General features: G+C 41.2%; 1 protein-coding gene across 1 annotated transcript in view; it reads right to left on the reverse strand.

Annotated features, from left to right (window-relative positions):
* The window catches only part of macc1 (MET transcriptional regulator MACC1), a 68,055-nt gene extending 49,826 nt beyond the window's left edge, over nucleotides 1-18,229 (reverse strand). Inside the window, exon 1 of the mRNA XM_048524435.2 lies at nucleotides 18,085-18,229. The gene's annotated coding sequence lies outside the window, so the exon portion shown is untranslated. The remainder of the gene's footprint in view (nucleotides 1-18,084) is intronic.
* Nucleotides 18,230-21,124: the final 2,895 nt, after the last annotated feature.

Raw genomic sequence — 21,124 nt, forward strand, 5'->3', positions numbered from 1 at the left:
AATTCCCAGAGGTCATGCTTTTGGGGACAGCAATTGTACCAATATTGATATATCAAAAGATCAAAACAAGCACCAATGCAGCCCCAGAGAAACTGTTCTTTTCAGATAAAAGCTTTTTTGCATTTTCTTTTATATATGCTATAATTGTTCCCAACGTTATTAAACCAGTTATTGTCTCAACATATCCTAGTTGAGGTCATATACTTCAGAAAATGTCAAATGCCCGAGGTGCATTTACCTATTCTCAGTATCCTATTTTTTTAAAAACTGGAAAATTCGCTCGTATCAAGTTCTCAAAGCTAATTGTGACAGCCTGTCAGAACAGGGGGATCATATCATGCAAGATGTAGCTTGTGTTGTTCTGACCACTTTATCATTTTTCTTTGTTGCTTGCTGTTGATAAGTTACTTTGGTAAAATTTCAGTTGATTTTGAAACCCAATGTTAGTAGGAAAGTTCTGGTCATGCCCATGTGACAGAATGTATATGGTAACTGCTGTGATTGGACATGTCAAAAACTTGCTTTAAACGAAGTATCCTCAATTTATTTAATTATTTCATATCGACATAAAATGATATGCATAGCTAAGTAAAATGCTTGAAGCAATAAGACAGACTGATATCAGGGGTACAAATATGAGACTGTGATGGGATCCAGCACCATGGTAGGCGGTGGTGGTGAATCAGAGCACACTATCCATAAGTGGAATTAACTGAAGATATTTTTTAAAAAGTAGTTTAAATTTAAGTCTGTTTCTGATAACAGATCTATTCAGTGGCCCCGCAGACCCCACTACTCTGTTTGACCATCCTGGGACATTGAGGACTGTGTCCCAAGTGACAGGCCACAGGACCTGAGCTCCAGGTAGGCATTGTGGCCTAGATCGTCTGCTGGCTTTCACCCAGAGGTTCTCCAGCTATGGCCTGATGACTGAACTTCTTAAATTTAGTTGTTTGATAAGTTTCAGACAGAGTGCCTCAAAATAAAATGTTACCTCTCTCTCTCTTCTTTAGTGCTGCCAGTGCTCCTACTGGCTGTCCAGCTTTGAAAGCCAGCCTGTTGTTATTTGGAGCACGAGGTCTGGTCACTAATTGGTCAGTCTGAGGAGATCACCGAAAGGTACTTCACATCCACTGTCAACTTTTTTGTTTCTTTATTCATTAAAAGGGATGAGGGCAAAGCAGCATTTGTTGCCCATCCCTAATAACCTAGAGGGCGGTTGAGAGTCAGCCATATTTGCTGTGGATCTGGAGACACATGTAGTCTAGACCAAGTAAGAATGTCAGAAAAACCCATCTGTTTCACCAATATCCTTTAGGGAAGGAAACTGACAATCGACAATGGATTCATGGTCATCGTTAGATTCTTAATTGCAGATGTTTTACCGAATTCAAATTCCACTATCTGCGGTGGCGAGATGTGAAGCCGGGTCCCCAGAATGTTCTCAGTCTCTGGATTAAGAGACCAGCGATAATACTACTAGGCCACAACCTCTTAAGCTAAAAAGGATAAAATCCTGTCCTAAGAGTAGAAGTTAAATTGGTTTGTCTTCAAAGTAAAAAAAGTTATCAAAGAGTCACAGATGAGTGGATCTTGACAAGAGCTATCAAGTTAAATGTGGATTTACCCTGCGACATTTCAACTGTAGCTTAGTTACTCGCATCCCCACTGGCGGCTACAGGATGTCAATTTAAGCCCCACTGCAACACAAAAAATGAAGGATGACACTTCAGAGCAGTACCAAGGAAGTTTAAATTGAAGTTTTGACGACCTTTTCAAGGAGTATAGAAGATATTACGACGTTATTTTGACGTGTAGCAGGGTAGTTAGCCTTCGTGTCATGGCCAATATTGATCCCTCAATCAACACTACACAGAGTTGGATTTTTGGTCATTATCACACTGTCAGGAGTCAGAGTTTGCCGTGCACGAACAGGCTGTAGGCTTTCTGACATTACAAGAGCAAATGCACTTCTAAAAGTACTTCACTGTCAAGCAATTTGGGGTGACACATGGTTGTGAAAAGCAAAGTAAATATGCAAGTAGCCTTTCCTGTTGGGAAATGCTGAACGCCTCTTCACACAGCACATCAATATTCACGCTCCAAAACCTTAACACTTCTACAGCACCTTGAACACAGAAAATGTCCCTCAGCAATTTTGAGAGGGGAACTTGAGGAGAAAAATTATAGACATTTAGGAAATTAAGAAGTGGGTACCAAAGCAGATTGTGTGTATTAGGGAGTCGTGGAAAATACTGGCCTGAGGAGTAAACTTGAGAAGGGATTTTTAAAAATAAAATTTGAAGCACAGGGATAGATGTTTATAAGGAAATCCCAGACAGAAGGACTGAAGTGGTTGAAGGTTTTGCCATCAGTAGGATGCAGGAAAGGCTAAACGTAAGAAAACCAAAAGGATGTATATAAAACACACGAGGGTCCGAGGAACAGACAATGGGAACTAAGTCTATAGAGTGAATGGAAACAATAGGGACATAGAACTTAGTGAACCTGGGGAAGGATAAACAGAATATAATTAGAATAAGGTGTATGCAGCAAATTTGAACAAGATACAATATAGGGCATGACGTGGTGAGAAAATGGATACTAAAGCAAAAAGATCAGGTAAAAAGGAAGTCAAATAAGCAGCTTTAACAGAGGTGCGTATGGAACCTTGTGACATTAACATGACTGAGGATCTTGAGAAAGGAGAGATCAGGTAAAACAAAAAGGAATTTAGCCAGTCGGTGGTGTCAGTCATGAACCTTAAAACATGCTGAGCGACAACTGCTATAAACTGCACAAATCAGTGGATGCATTTAGCACTGCAGGCTACTTGGATCTGAATGAAGTAGAAAATATCCCACACACAACTTTCAGCCGGGCTTTTTTTAAAAAAAACAAAAACCACCAAATCACCATGTCACGTTAAATGCCAATTAAAAAGCATCACCCACCAGGACAGTGTAGCAATAACTAAAAGAGAAATATAGGAAGAGGGGTAGGGAACTAAATTAAAATTGAATTGGAGAGGAACATGCTGCATTGTAAACCCTGCACTGCCCACCTTTCTAAATGCTTTGAGGGTGTTTTGAGCATGTCAAATTAGATAAGTTTTCTCGTGAACTGCCAAATGTTATAGAGATAATGGGAACTGCAGATGCTGGAGAATCCGAGATGAAGGGTCCAAGCAAGAAACGTCAGCTTTTGTGCTCCTCAGATGCTTCTTGGCCTGCTGTGTTCATCCAGCTCCACACTTTGTTCTGCCAAATGTTATACACTAGTAGATAACTGTTTAATTACAGGGTCCAAGGGCATACTTTTGGTGAGTACTATATCAGCTAAACCACACCTCAGAAAACACTCACCCTAGCTCACCTTAATGTATACAATTAATTTTCACCCAATTAACCTTTAATTATATATCACATGGTCCTTCATTCTAATAGGTCTCAGGCATTTGTACAGACCATATTTGATAACAACACCAATGAAATTGTCTGAATTTTCCCTGCCGCATGAATACCACTGGATTATAATCAAAAGCATTTGTGAATTTACTAGCGATGGACAAATGCAGAAGATGATTCACAAAATTAGAATGGGGAAGAGAACGGAGTGCAAAAAAAAGGGAATGGAAATTTGGAAAATATCCTGCAAACATGTAATGAAAATGGAATTTGACCCATTCACCATAGAACTAGAGGAACAAATTATGCCACCATGTTGGTTGGAACAAATTTAAGCATCCCACATACTCTCAAAATTTAACTGTTTCGAGATGAAGAAATAGCAATTTTCTTTCCATGTATTCAACAATCTCTGCCACAGATCATTCCCCACTGCAAAGAATTCCATAAACCGGAACAGACAAACATTAGCTGTTACTCTCAAAACATAATTACAATTGTATTTGTTATTTTACCATAAAATTAAAAGCCATATTATAATTAATTGAATGCATAGGGCTGACTCTTAAACGTTTAATATTAGTGAAGGTTTTGGGGGTGGCTCAAGATTTAACATGATGAACTTTGTTCCTGATTTGTAGCAGTTACCATCGTCTTTTAAAAGCTTTTTTTTAAAATAAAGCCTGAAGATCAAGGTTTATTAATACGCAGAGTCAAGAAGATCCTTCAGTTCTTTAAAAATGGTGGGAAGACTTGAATGCAAAAGTCCAGCCTTTTACTGACAAATCCAGCTTTTGCTAGTGGATGTAACGTATGGGGCTTGAATCATGAGCAAGCATTCTGAAGTCAGCAATAATTTCAAATGGCCTTTAATTCAAACAGACTATTTCCCTTGTTCCAGGGTATTTAACCTGAAGTATGGAAGTCACAAATTGATTGAACAGACATAAACAAACATTTATCTTTCAAGAGTGAAGTCACGATCTGAAGATTATGTCGTTCTTGAAATGTGAAAAGGGTCCAGTTGTCACTGAGATTCAAAGATTGCTGTACTGCTTTGATTGGCTGGTCATCTGCCACAAGCTGGTAAAAGAAATCACTTCAACTATTTTCAATAGAATTCTTTTTACATGTATTACTGCACCATTATGAATGCTTGACTAAATTTCAAAAGCTAAACTTTCAGCAATGCTTCTAAGCTTTCAGCTTGATAGATAATTCTTTAATCGCTCTTTAAATTGTCAACCTTTTGTGTCAGGTCTGAATAGAAGTTTCATGTTTTCATAGGAGATTTAGAATTTGAAGTTCCAAAATCTTGAATGGGTTTCATGAACAGGTGGTTTGTTTGAATTCACAACTGAGTGAATGAGAGCTGATTTAGACTGTTAGAAGTTTATTTTTTTTCTCCTCTATCCACGTACTGGATATTTGGTGATTGACTGGAGGCGACAGTTATCAGGGCTCAAGTTAACATGGGATAGTGGGCTGTAGGGCTGCGAGCTAGTGAGCACTAATAGGCACATGTCTATTCATTATTCCCATAACCCATGATTTCCTTACAGCAGAAAAGGAGTTCAGGATTAGACATTCATCGGTGATCTCATTGAAAAGTGAAGCACGCCTGTGGGTCCAATGGCCTACTTCTGGCCCAAGTCTCATGGTCTAAAGGACCCAACAGTTTCTAATATCTGAGGCGATGCCTGAAAAGAAACCAACCAATCAAGCCCTTCTAAACCTTGGCACTTGCTGACCTCTACGGCCTTGTCCCAGAGTTGGGCATGATCAAGCCCCTACTTCTGAGCAAAATGTGTATTTGGCAGGCTTTTTAGTCAAGGTGGGTCTGCTGAGTCAGGCAACTACTCAATGAGGGAATGGTCAGATGTCTTTGAAACCCTTCACCTGAAAAAGGCTCTCTTTGAATATTTAAGGCAAGGATAGATAGATTCTTGATAAGCAAGGGGATGAAAGGTTAGCAGAGATATGGAGTAATCAGACCACTATGAACATACTAAATGTTTGGCAGGCTAGAGGACCCAAGTGTCTACTTCTGCTCTCATGTATGCATGCAGGCTAAACTTCTCCATTCACATTTTAAATCATAAAGTCCTATAGCATGGAAACAGATCCTTTGATCCAATTTGTCCACATTGATCAAATATTCTAAATGGGTCTGGTCACATTTGCCAGCATTTGGCCTTCTCACCCCTTCGTACTCACGTACCCATCCAGATGCCCTTTTAAACTGTTGTAATTGTACCAGATTCCTCCACCACCACCTCTGGGAGTTTGTTCCATACGTGCATCACCCCCTATACGAGAAAGCTGCCCCTCTGGTCCCTCTTACATCTTTCCCATCTCACCTCAAGCCTATCCCTGCTAGTTTTGGATCCTGCTAGCCTGGGAAAAAGACCGCGGTTATTCAGCCTATCCATGCCCCTCATGATTTTATGGACTTCTTCAACAGTCCAGGGAAAAAGGCCCCAGCCTACTCTGCCTCTCCCTACAGCTCAAACCCTCCAATCCTGATGGCATTCTTGTAAATCTTTTCTGAGCCCCTTCAAGTTTATCAACAGTGACTAGTTGTGTGCCACAAGGGTCAGTGCTGGGACCTTCGTCATTTGTTATTTAAATAATCTGGATGTGAACATACAAGGCAAGAGTTTGCGGATGACACAAAATTAGGAGGTATCATTGTTAGAGAAGAAGGCTATTAAAAATTACACAGAGGGATCTTGCTGAGAATTAGCAAATGCAATTCAATATGGATAAGTGTGAGGTACTGCACTTTGGAAAGTCAAACCAAGGTAGGACTTGCATAGTAAATGGTGCAGTCCTGAGGAGTGTTGTGGAGCAGAGGGACCTAGGAGTACAAATACATAATTCGTTGAAAGTGGCGTCATAGGTGGACAGGGTGCTGAAGAAGGCAGTTAATACACTGGCCTTCACTGGGCCAGACACTGAGTATAGGAATCGGGGCATTATGTAGTCGTCGGATAAGTCGTCGGATAGGCCACAGTTGGAGTACTGTGTTCAGCTCTGATCACCCTATTTTAGGGAAGGCATAGTTAGACTGGAAAACGTGCAAAGAATATCTACAAGGATGCTGCCAGGACTGGTAAGCCGGAGTTACAGGGAGAGGTTGGCCTGCATGGGAACTTATTCCTTGGAACACAGGTGAATGAGGGGTGACCTCATGGAGGTGTATAAATCACAACGAATGCAGTCTTTATCCCAGGGGTGGGGAATTGAAAACTTGAGTACATAGGTTTAAGGTGAAATGGGATAGGTATAAAGAAGGACCTGAGGAGCAACTTCTTCCTGCAGAGAGTGGTGTGTTTACGGAATGGGCTGCTAGAAAAAGTGGTTGAGGCAGGTACAATAGCAACATTTAATAAACATTTGGATAGGTACATCAAAGAAAAGGGATTAGAGGGATATGAGCCAAATGTAGGCAATTCAAACTGAGTGGTACCACGATCAACACTGCCCAGTTTGGGCTGAATGGGCCTGTTTTCATGCTGTGTTTCTCTATGATTCTAACATTGTTCCTACAGCAGGGAGACCACAATCGAACACAGTATTTTTAAAGTGGCCTCACTAATGTTCTATACAGCCATATGACATCCAAACTTTCATATAAATTTAAGTACAAAAGGAACAAAGCTGAATTGGAGCTTGCACCAGAAAGTGCAACTGATTTTCACAGGACAATACACTTTACACAGCTACTCAACATTATTTTCAAACTATGTATTTGCATTGACAAAGGTGGATAAAGTGCTTGAACAAAGTTACGTTTTAATGGATGCAATTAGAATGTTCACTTCAAGTCAGAAACCAAATTAAATTGTCCAAAATGTTGCACATTTCTACAATTTGCAATTTCTACTCGTTACATAGTTTCACACTTTTACTACTGCAAACCTTCCTAAACAATGCATCAGAAAACATACATTAAAAGGGATTAAGAAATTCATCCTTAAAAATGTAGAGATCTAAAAAATAATGTCCCTCCCAACTGCAACTCTCCCCACTACAAATGGTTAACAGTTTCAAATCATATTTTGCATGCTTAACCATTAAAATTACAAAATATGACAGCAGAAGCCATTTCATGATGTTCCTCGATTCCTGCCTTTTATGGTGGCAAGGGCAGCAGCTAAATGAGCAACTTTAGAACCAAACATCAATGAAGTCATTCCACGATCTACTTAAAAATGTCATTTAATTCTTTTAAATGCATCAATGCTGGCTTTCTCAAACCTATTGTTTTGCTTTGTTTTTTGAAATTGGAATAGCCACACGCGCACATGCACAATGGAGCAAAAAGCAGCAAAGTGGCTGGTGAGTCTGGCTGGCAGTTGCCGTGAGTGACTCTGTCCAGTGTGGGGGCAAGTATGCCCTCGTGGGGAGTACAGCCCCAGCACGGGGAAGACTCAGCCCTAGTTGGGATAGGCCAGCATGGAGCAACTGCAGGTCCATGTCTATAGAAGGACTGTAATGTTAAGCTTTTACCGATATTTCTTGATGTTTCTATTTTGTGTCTAAGTTTTACCTTGAGCTTAGATGGTGCTGGGAATGGCAACTTCGTGTAATTTTCAATGTACTCCAGTACGTGACAATAAACCTAATTCTACAGCTAAAATGTACTCTCTCTTTTGATTAATAAAAAAATGGGGTTGTCGCCAAAAGAAACATTTTAGTAACTGTCTTATCTCCCACCCATAGACAACTAGATTCAAAATTGCAAAAAAAGTAACTCAGAAAAGCAGTATATTCAACCATTTAATAGTTTCGTTAACATAGTGAGTGTCTATTGAGTTGTACCCTACTAGCACTTGTGCATCTAAGAAAATTAGCACAATTCTAATTTTGTGGCATCATCAGTTGAAGGTAGACAAACTTGTATTTGGGGAAATTGAATACTGAACCAGCATAAAAGCACAAACGTAAGTGGTTTGGGACATTACTCAGTTAAGGATAAAAATACAATTTTCCCTCTTGCTTGTTTGGCCAATTCTACAGACATATATACCAGTAGCACATTGAACTTGACCACAGGTTCCTCTCCACTCCCCAGCCACCCCAAATGCTCCATATTCATTTGCATTTTAAACTATGTTACTGTACTCCGTTCTCCATGCTCTGTGAAAGAACGCTGTAAATAATTATACAATGAGTTATGATTATACTCACAATATACATTAATGATTTAGATGAGGGAACAAAACGTAACATCTCCAAGTTTGCAGATACCAAGTCAGGCAGGAGGATGAACTGTGATGAGGATGCAAAGTTCCTTCAGCATGATCGACAGGTTGGGTGAGTGGGCACATCAATGAAATCAGAATTGATTCAGCGCTAAAGACGTTGTTCAACAAGAGCACGAGGACATTTATCTCCACCAACTACATTCTACTATTTTAAATATTACAGTTCAACAGCTGCTTTTCTCCATGCTTTACACACTTAGTATGGAAACCACTAAAATTTAATACTATTTGTGGAATCTATGCAATATCTATTATTCCTTTCTGTGTACAGCACTTTGCAAATGTATGTTATCAAATAGCCCTTTTATGCCTTTTAACCTAATCTTGCAATAATTTGAGCTATTTCTTGAAATACCATGTTTCTTGTTTTGGTTTTACTCTTTCACAGAGAGCGGACCTTGGTGGCTTAGCCCGAAATTCTGTTCCTACCTAATTGCCTATGAGAAAGCAATGATAACTGTATTTTGAATTGCTGCAGTCAGTCATTCTGATGCAAGTATACCCACAGTGCTATTAGGTAAAGAGATGCAAGATTTTGACTCAGCAAGAATGAAAAATGGCAACATAGGTCCAAGTTGGGATGATAAAATGCTTGAAGGGGCCAACTTGCAGGTGATAGATGTTCCCATATATCTGATGCCCTTGTTTCTTCAGATGGTAGAGGTCAGAGGTTTGGAAGCTGCTGTCAATTGATACTTTTGAGGCTTATCTTGAATCCCACAGCTGTGAATTTAGTTATGGCCTTAGACAGGGAACTTTATCCTTTGAAGAAGCAACATAATGTTATATGCCCATCTCTCCTAGTTCATAAAATTGTCATGACATCTCACATATTCTTCAGGGACCAAAACCCTAAGAATTTTCTATGGGCAGAAAAGAATGATGTAGAAACATGACTTCCACTTTATCCCCGTGTTTTCTTTAACTGCATCCTAAACATTAACACAACCTTCAGCATTCCTTGCACCTCTGCACCCCATCTACAACAAAAACAAAAAAAAAGTGGACAGAGGATGGAGCACATTGACTCTTGAGTCATCAACCACTGTGCACACATCTCCACTTCCTGTTGTGGATAACTTAAGATACACGAGTAGGAAACAGTCACTCTTCCCAGTGCCTATTTGGTCACACAAGCCTGCTACACCACTCAATTGTATCATGAGTATCTGATTGTAGCCTTCGCTATAATTTTCTGCATGTTCCGAACACCTTTTGGCCTCCTTGATGATCAATAATCTGAGTGAATACATTTAAGGCTCAATGATTCAGCCTCCATTGTTCTCTGTAAAATAACACAGATTAATGCCTTTTGTCGCCATTTTAATTGAGACCCCCTCTTTTTAAAGTGAACCACACAGTTCTAAATTCGACAATGGGGAAAAAAATAATCCTCTAAAGCCCCCTCACAATATATGTTTTATCCCATTCTTCTAAATTGTAATGAGATCATAGATAAGGTACCTGACCTTTACTCATTTGACATTTCAGCCCAGGTACCAGTCTGCTGAATCTTCACAGAGCTGCTTCCCAACAAATATATCCATCCTTTAGTATGGAGTTCAAAACAATACACAGTAATCTAGGAGCGGTCTCACCAATGAACTGCACAGTTGTGGCAAGACTTACCAACTTATATTTCATCGCAGTACAACAAAAGCCAGCATTCTATTTGGCTTCTTAATCATTTGCTGTAGCTGCATATTATCTTTTTGTGATTTAAATATGACAACACCCACATGTCCCTGTACAAGACTGTGCTCGATCCCTCTCCATTTAAAACATATTCTGCAAACACTTCTTCCGAAGTGGTCAACTTTTCAAATACCTAGTACTGCAACTGCTTTTTTTATTTTAAAATAAAGCACTTAAAAATGCACTTAACCAATCCATTAACCTTTGCAGGCTGTGTCCAGCTGTCCTAATTTTGTACTCTCAGCATAACTGGTGAATATGCTTGGTTCCTTCAAGGAAGAAATATGGTTGAGACCTCAAACAAAAACAGAAATAGCTCGTCAAACTCAGCAAGCTTGTGAGGAGAAAGCAGAATTAACGTTTTGAGTCATGACTCTTCATCATAATTGACAGCAACTAAGGAAAAGGGATAATTATGCTAAAGATGAGGTTGAGGATGGATGCATAAATAAAACGAGACAGACAGGCAGACAAAGAGAAATGAATGGGGTCGGCAGACAAGGCGATTATTAGGATAGTAATCTAGGACAGAAGAGTTGCTGAATAAGTGATAATGAGAACTGACAATAGAGGAAAATGCAGAAGGTAACCCACATGATGTGACATTAGGCCTGAAGAGGGCGAGTATGAGCTGGCTGTGCTAAAAGCAACCATGTCATGACATGATCAGAGGTGCGGGTGGATAAAAGACATGGAAGAATGAAATCAGCTCCAAAGTTATTGAAATTGATGTTGAGACAAATACATGAACAGGATGGGAAGAAAACGATATGGTGGGGTAGGGGGTTTTAGTTGTGACAGGCAGCATGTCGGTGCAGGCTTGGAGGGCCGAAGGGCCTGTTCACGTGCTGTAATTTTCTTTGTTCTTGTTCCTAGAGGCTGCAGGGTCCCCAAGTGAAAAATGAGATGCTGTTCTTCCTGCTTTTGCTGAAGCTTGATGGAAAATTGCAGCAGACCAGAGGCAGAAGTGTTGGCATGGGAACATGGTTGTGTGTTGATGTGGCAGGCAACTGGAAGCTCATGGGCGTTCTTAATGAACAGAATGTAGGTGTTCTGCAAAGCTGTCACCTTACTTGTGTTTCGCCCCTCCAATGGGAAAGATGACCACATTGTGGATGGTGATGAGTGAAGTATAGATAAACCATTGCTTGGCCTTGAAGGTACGTCTGGGGCCTTGGATAACGACGGAAGGAAGTATGCTGGCCGATATGACACCTCCGATTTCAGGGGAGGGTGCTGGGGGGGGAGAAAGGAGGTATTGGGAATGGAGGAGGAGTGGACCAGGGTGATCTAGAGGGAATGGTCCCTGTGGAATGATGACAAAGGAAGGCAGGAGAATGTTATCTGGTCATGGCATCACTTTGGAAGTGATGGAAATGGTAGATTATGGTCCTTCAATGTGGGTGCCAAGAGGGTGGTAAGGTGGGGCCCAGAGGGACCCTATCTGGGGATTTCCCCCAACAATTCCAGCCCATTGTTTCCAACCCTGTGCAGACCCCTTCTACCTTTTTCCACCCAAAATCCACAAACCGAACGACCCAGGCTGACATATCGATTCTGCCTATTCCTGCCCCAGGGAACTCATCTCGTCCTACTGCAACTTGATTTTTTTCCCCCCCCGCTTTCCTTGTCCAGTCCCTCCCCACTTACATCTGTGATTCTTCTGATGCTTTGTGCTAGTTTCAGAATTTCCAGGCTCCAGCTGTCTTTTCTTCACCATGCATATGTAATCCCTTTACATGTTCATCATCCATCAGGATGGTCTCAGGGCTCTCCACTTCTACCTGCAAAGAAGGCCTGAACTGTCCCCATCCAACACCACCCTCCTCCACCTGTGTGAGCACATTCTCACTGTGTACTTTCTCAGAGTCATAGAATCTCACAGCCCAGAAGCAGGCCCTTCGGTCCAACTAGTGCATAACCATGTTCTCAAACTAAACTTGACCCACCTGCCTGCAATTGGCCACTATCCCCCCTAACCTTACCTGTTCAAGTAACTTTCTAAATGTCTTAACAAACATTGTACCCATACCCACATCCACCACAACACTGACATTCATTCCACACATGAACCAATGTACTAAAAAAAATTGTGCCTCAGGTCTTTTTTTTTTAAATCTTTCTCCTCTCATCTTAAAAATATGCCTCCTAGTTTTGAACTCCCCCACCTCAGGGAAAAGACCCCATGCTTGTCATCATTTTATAAACCTCTATAAAGGTCACACTTCAACCTCATATGCTGTCTTAAAAGCCCTAGCCTATCCAGCCTATTTTTATAACTCAAACCCTCCATTCCCAGCAACATCCCAGTAAATCTTTTCCGAACCCTCTCCAGTCTAACAATATCCTTCCCATAGCAGGGTGACAAGTAGTGGGCTCATTACTCCAGAACAGACTCACCAATATCCTATATAACCTCAACGTGATATCTAAACTCCTGCATTCAAAAGGTAAGAAAAATGAAGGCAAGCTAAATGCCTTAATCATCTTGAGTACCCGTCATGCAAATTTCAAAGAATTATGTATCTCAAACCCTAAGTCTCTCTGTTCTGCAACATTACCCAAAGCCCTACCATCAATTCTGTCAGTCCTTGTTTGCTTTATTAAAATGCAATACCTCACATTTATTCTAATTAAACTCCATCTGCTACTCAGTCCATTGAATTAATCGATCAATATCTCTTTGTAACCTTAGATAGCCTTCTTCACTGTCCATTATATGCCAATTTTGATGTCATCCGCAAATTTACTAATCATACCCCCTTATATTCTCATCTAAAATCATTTATATAAATGACGAACAAAAGTGGACCCAGTACTGGTCTGTGTGGAACACTGCTGGTTACATGCCTCCAGTCCAAAAAGCAACCTTCCGTTTCACGCTGTCAAGCCAATTTTGTATCCAATTGGAAAGCTCACCCTGAATCACATGTGATCTAACTTTACTAATTAGTCTACCATGCAGAACACTGCATTAAAATAAATGCAGTTTAATTCTTCAGTTAACTCATTGTCTGACTTGCTCTTTTCTGATTTAGAACATGCCCAGTCTCTATTTTCACTGTTACTTAGGAACTCCACCCCATCCTTCCCTAATAGCTTACAAGCTCCTGAAATAGAACTAGCAAATCTCTCTTCCATGATATTGGTTTCCTTTGAGTACAGAAAAAACCCATCCTTTTTGAACAGATTTTTCTCTAACCCAGAAGAGATCCCAATGATGTAACAATCTGAATCCCTGCATATTGCATCACTTCTTCAGCCATTAATTTATCTGCCCTACCTTTTTACTCCTTCCGTCATTAGACCTTGGCACCAATTGGAAAAACTACACAGATTACTACTTTTGAGGGTTTTTTTAAAAACCCTCTAACTTTTTTTTTTAAAAATTGCGAAGTCATAACATTTGCCCTAACTGTCATTCCTACCAGTGTGTACAACTTCCACTTTCCCACTCTCCCCTTTGACAATATGCTTCAAGGGTTTTTTTAAATGTTCTTAACCCTGATACTAGGAAAACAACACATTATCCTAGAGATTCATGCTCACTGCTGCAGAATCTTCTGTCCATAGCCCTGACAGGAGAATCCCCTACAACAATTATTCTTTTAAACCTTGACAATTCCTGCTTAATATCATATTCATTCTTGGTGCCCAACATATGACTGCCACATATTTTCCTCAGAGATTATTCCCTTCAACAGTACTCAAAACAGAATGTCTGTTTGAGAGAGAAACAGCCAGAGGGGATTTCTGAACTACCTTCTTTTTCTTAACAGTCAACCATCTATCTGACTGAACCTGCTGTGAAATCGCTTCTCCAAATCTATTAGTCATCACACTCTCTTTTGAATGTCCTCAGTGACATTACACCTAAAAATCAGCTCACAATGGCACTTTACATATAAAACTAAACCACCCTTTGTTACCCACAGATTTTAATCTTATTCACACAAAAACTAAAAATTAAACATAAATATTCAAGAAAAACCAAGCACTTAGCTGAAACAATGAAAACCAGCCTCCTCCTCAGGTCCTGCAACTGTCAGCTTTCAATCTCTGGATTAAAAAAAGTCTCTCCAGATCAACCCACATGTAGACCCCTCCAGGAGCGCCATACGTAAAACAATTTCTCCTTCTTAGTGCCTTTAACGCCTCTATCTTTCTTCAGGTCAAAGGTGTGCCGATACGTACCCACGTGGACCCAGTAATGCCTTGTGGAGTATACAGAACATTCCTTATTAAAACCCTAATCCCATCCTCACCCACACCACACTCTGGTACAGGTAGTTCTCTGATAACACAATAGTCTCATTCTTGTGCAACCTCACGCTATACTGTACAGTGGAAAGTGCACGTCATCCAAACAGCATCCACTATTCATCAGTTGCATTACAGCCAGCCAATTTGTGTTAATGAAAACGCATTATAGCATAAACACTTGTATACAAATGACATCATTGGCGGTATTTCCCTCTTTCATTGAGAATTGGAAAAATCTATCAAGTTCGCTTCCAATTTCAACCCTGCCCTCACCTACACCTGGCCCATCTCCGAATCCTCCTTCGATATCCATTTCCATTCTTGGGGACAGGCTGTACACCAAGATGCACAACAAACCCACTGACTTCCACAGTTACGTTGGCTACACACCCTCTCATCCTGCTTCCTACAAGGATTCCATCCCATTCTCCCATGTTCTTGAAAATGTCTACTTTAGTCCTCAACTGAGGATTACCTGGGACCTTAGCTGTGTCCAACTTAACATCCACATTTCTGCCCTCCCATAACAAGAGGTTCCCACGGTAAACACTTAGCACCCCACCAGCTTCTGCATCCAAAGGATCATCATCTGCCATTCCCAACATCTCTGGTGGGATGCCACCACCAGACACACACATCTCCCTTCCCTCCGGTCAGCTTTCCGCATGGACCATTCCTCTCGGACACCCTGATCCACTCTTCCTCCATTCCCAACCCCCCCCCTCACTTTCGTGTCACCTTCTCATTCAGTTGCAGAAGATGTAATACCTGCCTGTTGGCCTCTGCCCTTATTGTCCAAGGCCCCAGACATGCCTTCCAGGTGAAGCAGCGATTTACCTGCACTTCATTCAATCTAGTCTACTATAGTCACTGTTCACATGTGGTTTGCTCTACAATGGGGAGACTAAATGCAGACTGAGTGACAGCTTTGCAGAGCAGCTATGTTCTATCCATAAAAAGTAACCCCAGGTTTTCAGCTGGTGCCACGTTAACACATCACTATGATCCCAAGCCTGGTACAGTGTTCCAGTGAGGTTCAACACAAGCTAGAAGAACAACAGAGATAATGGGAACTGCAGATGCTGGAGAATTCCAAGATAATAAAATGTGAGGCTGGATGAACACAGCAGGCCAAGCAGCATCTCGGGAGCACAAAAGCTGACGTTTCGGGCCTAGACCCTTCATCAGAGAGGGGGATGGGGAGAGGGAACTGGAAAAAATAGGGAGAGAGGGGGAGGCGGACCGAAGATGGAGAGTAAAGAAGATAGGTGGAGAGAGTGTAGGTGGGGAGGTAGGGAGGGGGATAGGTCAGTCCAGGGAAGACAGACAGGTCAGGGAGGTGGGATGAGGTTAGTAGGTAGCTGGGGGTGCGGCTTGGGGTGGGAGGAAGGGATGGGTGAGAGGAAGAACCGGTTAGGGAGGCAGAGACAGGTTGGACTGGTTTTGGGATGCAGTGGGTGGGGGGGTAAGAACTGGGCTGGTTGTGTGGTGCAGTGAGGGGAGGGGACGAACTGGGCTGGTTTAGGGATGCAGTAGGGGAAGGGGAGATTTTGAAACTGGTGAAGTCCACATTGATACCATATGGCTGCAGGGTTCCCAGGCGGAATATGAGTTGCTGTTCCTGCAACCTTCGGGTGGAGATGCCACCCCAAGCCGCACCCCCAGCTACCTACTAACCTCATCCCACCTCCTTGACCTGTCCGTCTTCCCTGGACTGACCTATCCCCCTCCCTACCTCCCCACCTACACTCTCTCCACCTATCTTCTTTACTCTCCATCTTCGGTCCGCCTCCCCCTCTCTCCCTATTTTTTCCAGTTCCCTCTCCCCATCCCCCTCTCTGATGAAGGGTCTAGGCCCGAAACGTCAGCTTTTGTGCTCCCGAGATGCTGCTTGGCCTGCTGTGTTCATCCAGCCTCACATTTTATTATCTTAGAAGAACAACATCTCATTTTCCACCTGGAGACCTTGTGACCTCCAGCGCTCAGCACAGTGTTCAATAACTCTCACATGTGATTCTGCTCTTCCATGTCTTTTTTAAACCCACCACACTCATTACAATGATGCGAGTGGTCTAACACGGCCAACCTATTCTCTCCTAGGCTCAGTTCTCACAATCGCTTATTCAACTTCTCTTCCTTATAATCCCCTCATCTGCGCCCCCCGCTTCACTTCTCTCTTTCTATAGTCTGGCTCCACCTCTTCCCCACCCTCCCCTCCCCACCTCATCTTCAGCGTAAAAACTACTTTTTCCTGGCTGCTGTCAGTGCCGAAGAGTCACTGAATTTGAAACATGAATTCTGCTTTCTCCCCACAGATACTGCTAGTCTTATTGAGTTTCACCAGCAACTTGTTTTTGTTTCAGTGCTCCAGCGTTTGCAGCTAGTTGAGGCCTCAGTATTGATCCCTGTAGCACTGTACTGGGGACAGTCCACCAATCCAAAAAATAACACTTAGCACTGATAATAAAAACAAAATGCTGCAAATGTTAGAAGAGCTGACATCTACTCTGACTCTGTTTCCTATTAAGAAACAAATTCTCCAGTCATGCTAAGACATTTTCTCAATATTATGCTCACCTTAAGTAGCAATACTTTACCAAATGAAATTTTGTTATCTGAATTCAAACGTATGGGTTCCCCTTTATTCATCCTGTTTGTTACATCATCTAATTGCTTTTCTTCTTTTAAAACTCTTTATGAGGCCGTGCCTCTCCGACTGAGGCTTTTACAACCCAGGCTTCATCTATCGATTAGCTCAAGGTTTAGCTTGCCTTTCTGGATTGCAAACCTTTCCCCATCTATCAGTAAATAAACAAAACAGCTGCAAAAAGGATATGACTCAGTCTGGCTGTGAAATCAGAATATTCCACAAAAACAAAGAACCCCCAAAACCACGAATAAGTCAGCTTCTCCTTAGACATCAGGTTGCTATTTGAAAGGGGTGTGGGGGGGGGGGGGGGGGAGTTGATCACATTCAATAAAAACAAATCATGTTGGGGGAAAAAAAAAATCAGTGGTTCCGGGCAGGGAGAGCAAGACAATGAGGAAAATTGCCGAAAGCGTCGACTAAAGAAACTACACGAAACTGAGGTTTCAAAAACTTGAAACGTCCACATTTACAACAATTAGCTTCGATCGATCGATCAGCATTTATCAGAGTGAAATATGTCCCCTTTTTAAGGAGTTCAATCAGGTTTTTTTTCCAAATCAAAACAGACAAAAAGCCCATTTGAGTGCATGGTTGTCCTCTTTGCAAACAGTAAATCGCATCAAAATTGGCGGCAGTGTTAAGTCAAAAGTCATTCCCAACGCTACGACACGGCTTCTTTATGTTAAGATTTAAAGCTCATTTCTCCAGCAAATGAAATATCATAACCTTCCCAATGGCTGAATACAATGGAGAGTACAGCGTTTCCTAACCCACCCCCTCAGCAACTTTCCCTTACCATGCTATCAACGTCAGACACAGTTCCTCTGGAAGTAGATGTCCACATCAGTAATGCTTGTGTGCAGTTGAAAGTTTTGTCCTGCTCGCTCTCAAGCTTTCTGCAATCACTCGGAGGTCCAGGTGAACGTTCTAGACGCCCCTCCCTCGTGGCAACACCCTACCTGCGCTACGCCCACTGCACTATGGGATGTGGAGTCCCTACGTTCCTCATTGACCCCGACCAAATCCCTGCTGTGAACTACAATTCCCAGAGTACTCAGCGCGCCAGCCTGCTACACCTGAAAATGCAGAATCTTGGGATGGTCATCCAGCCAGTTTCGATACGCACTTTTCTCTCAGGAAGTTGAAAGTTGTAAGAGTGTTTCCAGTCTGGTATGGTATAAAGTGCAAATACTTAGAGAAGTTTAGGGGGCTTAAAATAATCATTTATTTTCGGGAAAAGAATGAGATTGGGAAATAGCACTTTTTTGCGATTAAAACTTCGCTCGAGGAATTGTCTCGCCTCCGTTTTACATACTACATGGCATATGCACAAGGATGACAGCAAACATACACAGAATGTGCAGGGAATAGGTTTGGCCCATACTGAATCTCCCTTGAGGAGAAATTCTGTATTTTTTTCCCCTTGTATCATCGAATTGCTTCTTAAATGTTCCATTGCTACAAGTCCACAACACGTTATTCCACAGGTAAATCATCCCTAGTGTAGAAAAGAGGTTTTCTTTATTCAGTCATTCAATAACGTGTTGTCCAGGCTTTTGCCCATCTCTAGTTGCCCTGAAGAAGATGGAGATGAGCTATCTTCTTGAATTCCTACTGGCCTTGGGATGTAGATACACCACAGTACTAGTAGCACGTTCCGGTATTTTGACCCAGCAAAAATGAACAAGCAATAATGTAGTTCTGAGTTGGGGTGGTGTGTGACTTGGAGAAGAGCTTGCAGGTGGTTTCCAAGTGTTTGCTGTCTTCAACCTTCGAGGTGATATTGGTCAGGGGTTTCTTCTGACCTTGGGACACACCAAAGTACCTGTCAGCTAATGTAGTGCTGTTTAAGTGTATTTATCATTTTAATGCCTGAAATACCAATTAATGTGAGTACAATAATGTCCCACAAATAGTGATGTGATAATCACCTAGTAATCAGAAATTAATGGATAAAAATTTGGTTGTGACATGGGGAGAATTCTCTTGTGCTTTAAATTATGATGTTTGATCTTATATGTTCTCTTGAGAGAACAGATAGCACTTTGTTCTATGTGCCTTATCTAAAAGATAGCATGTCTGACAGTGATACACTCTTTCTATGTTGTGCTGGATTATCAGTCTTGATTGTCGGACTTACTGCAATATTCTTGGGTTGTCATTTATTTAATAAACTGAGATTAATCAGGCAGGGTCTACCTGTCTTAATCTGCTTTGATTGGTTTTACTACTAATAATCAATAACATAAAGAATTAACTCAAAGCCGACTTTAAGTTAAGCCTACCTTTCCACATACTGTGCTAAAGATGATGGAGGTAACTTGGAATATTATTGCTATGTTATGAAAGGATGCTAGTGAATTGCTGGGCTGTTTTGTACCTTGCTGGATTTTTGCACTCCAAGGTTCACCTTGACGTCCTACTGTTCTTTATTCACATGCTGTTTGGAGACATTATCTGCTGCCATGGTTATTTTAATATATATGATTTTAGCTTACTTGCCACACTGGCCATGTGTTAACAGCAACTCCTATGTCTCGTTGTTTGTAACACAAAAAAATGATAAATGAGTCCTTACTCTCTCTTCTACTTTAACAGGGAGGATATTTAAAATATTAAAAATTTTACTCTTTCTTTCTCCACAGATTCTGAGTTTCTGCAGTGTGGTCTGTTTTACTTCAATTTTCCAGTATTTGCTGTGTATGCTTTTACTTGAGTAAGGATATCTAACACACTTGATTTGTTTGCCTTGAAAAAGACTCCATCTCCTCTCCCTTTTGTTTATTCTCATTGAATGAGATAATTTACAACTTGATTTCCTGTTAGTATACTTTGTTCTAGGAGATGGTCACACTTCTGAAACTAGATATCTCTGATTTTTTTGCCTGTGGTAAGGGACAAGGAAGCATGACTGTCAAAGAGGTAAGTACAAAACTTCAGAATGTAGCACTGGTGGATCCTCAGCCCTTGCAAATTGTCCTTCAGGTTTGATGTTCTTCCAGCTTGTGGAGGATGGATTTCAGAGTGGACTGAATAAACTGACCACAGTACCATTGTGGGGATTAAAAAGAACATAGTTGCAAAGGGGAACTATATTGTTGAGGGATAGGTACTGTTTCCTACAGCCAAGAGTAAATGACTTGAAGATGGTGTCATATGGTCGATGTCAGGGTTAAAGACATGTTGTCAGGAGAGATATTTGCAGTGGAATTGAAAGGATCCAGTTGTTGTGGTGCATGTGGTTATTGAAGACTTAGCGAAGAATAAGTAAGACATTTTGTTAAGGAAGTATGAGCAGCAAAAGCTTAAATAAAATTAGAACTGCAAAAATAATAATCTCTGGATTATTAGTTGAGCTGTGAGCAAATAAGCATTGGATAAATATTATCAGAGAGTTGAATTCATAGCTCAGATTGATGTGGGAGAAGTGGATTTTGATTCATTTGCACTGACACAAGTACTGGTGAAAGAAGGAACTGTACCAGTGGCACGGCCTTCGTGCAAGCCACTATCAGATCTTGTGAATTGTATAACCTGGGCTATAGACAAGGCTTTAAACTAAGTTGTGACAGAATTAGGTTCATGTGAGGGATGATTGGAACATTGAAGAGCTTCTACAAATGTATAACAAGAAAAGGAGCGATTTAAGTGAGCATTGCTCTCTTAGAGACTGAGACTTGGAATTAATAACAGGCAATAAGGAAATAGCAGAGATTTTCAGTATTTTGTATCTACACCATAGAAGACACTAGAAGTGTCCCAATTTTACAATAGAAAAGGAGGGATAAGGAAGGGAGGAAATTAATCGCTATCACTGGAGAAAATGTGTTAAGAAA

The sequence above is a fragment of the Stegostoma tigrinum genome, chromosome 2 (genome assembly GCF_030684315.1).
Source record: "Stegostoma tigrinum isolate sSteTig4 chromosome 2, sSteTig4.hap1, whole genome shotgun sequence".
Taxonomy (NCBI): Eukaryota; Metazoa; Chordata; class Chondrichthyes; order Orectolobiformes; family Stegostomatidae; genus Stegostoma; species Stegostoma tigrinum.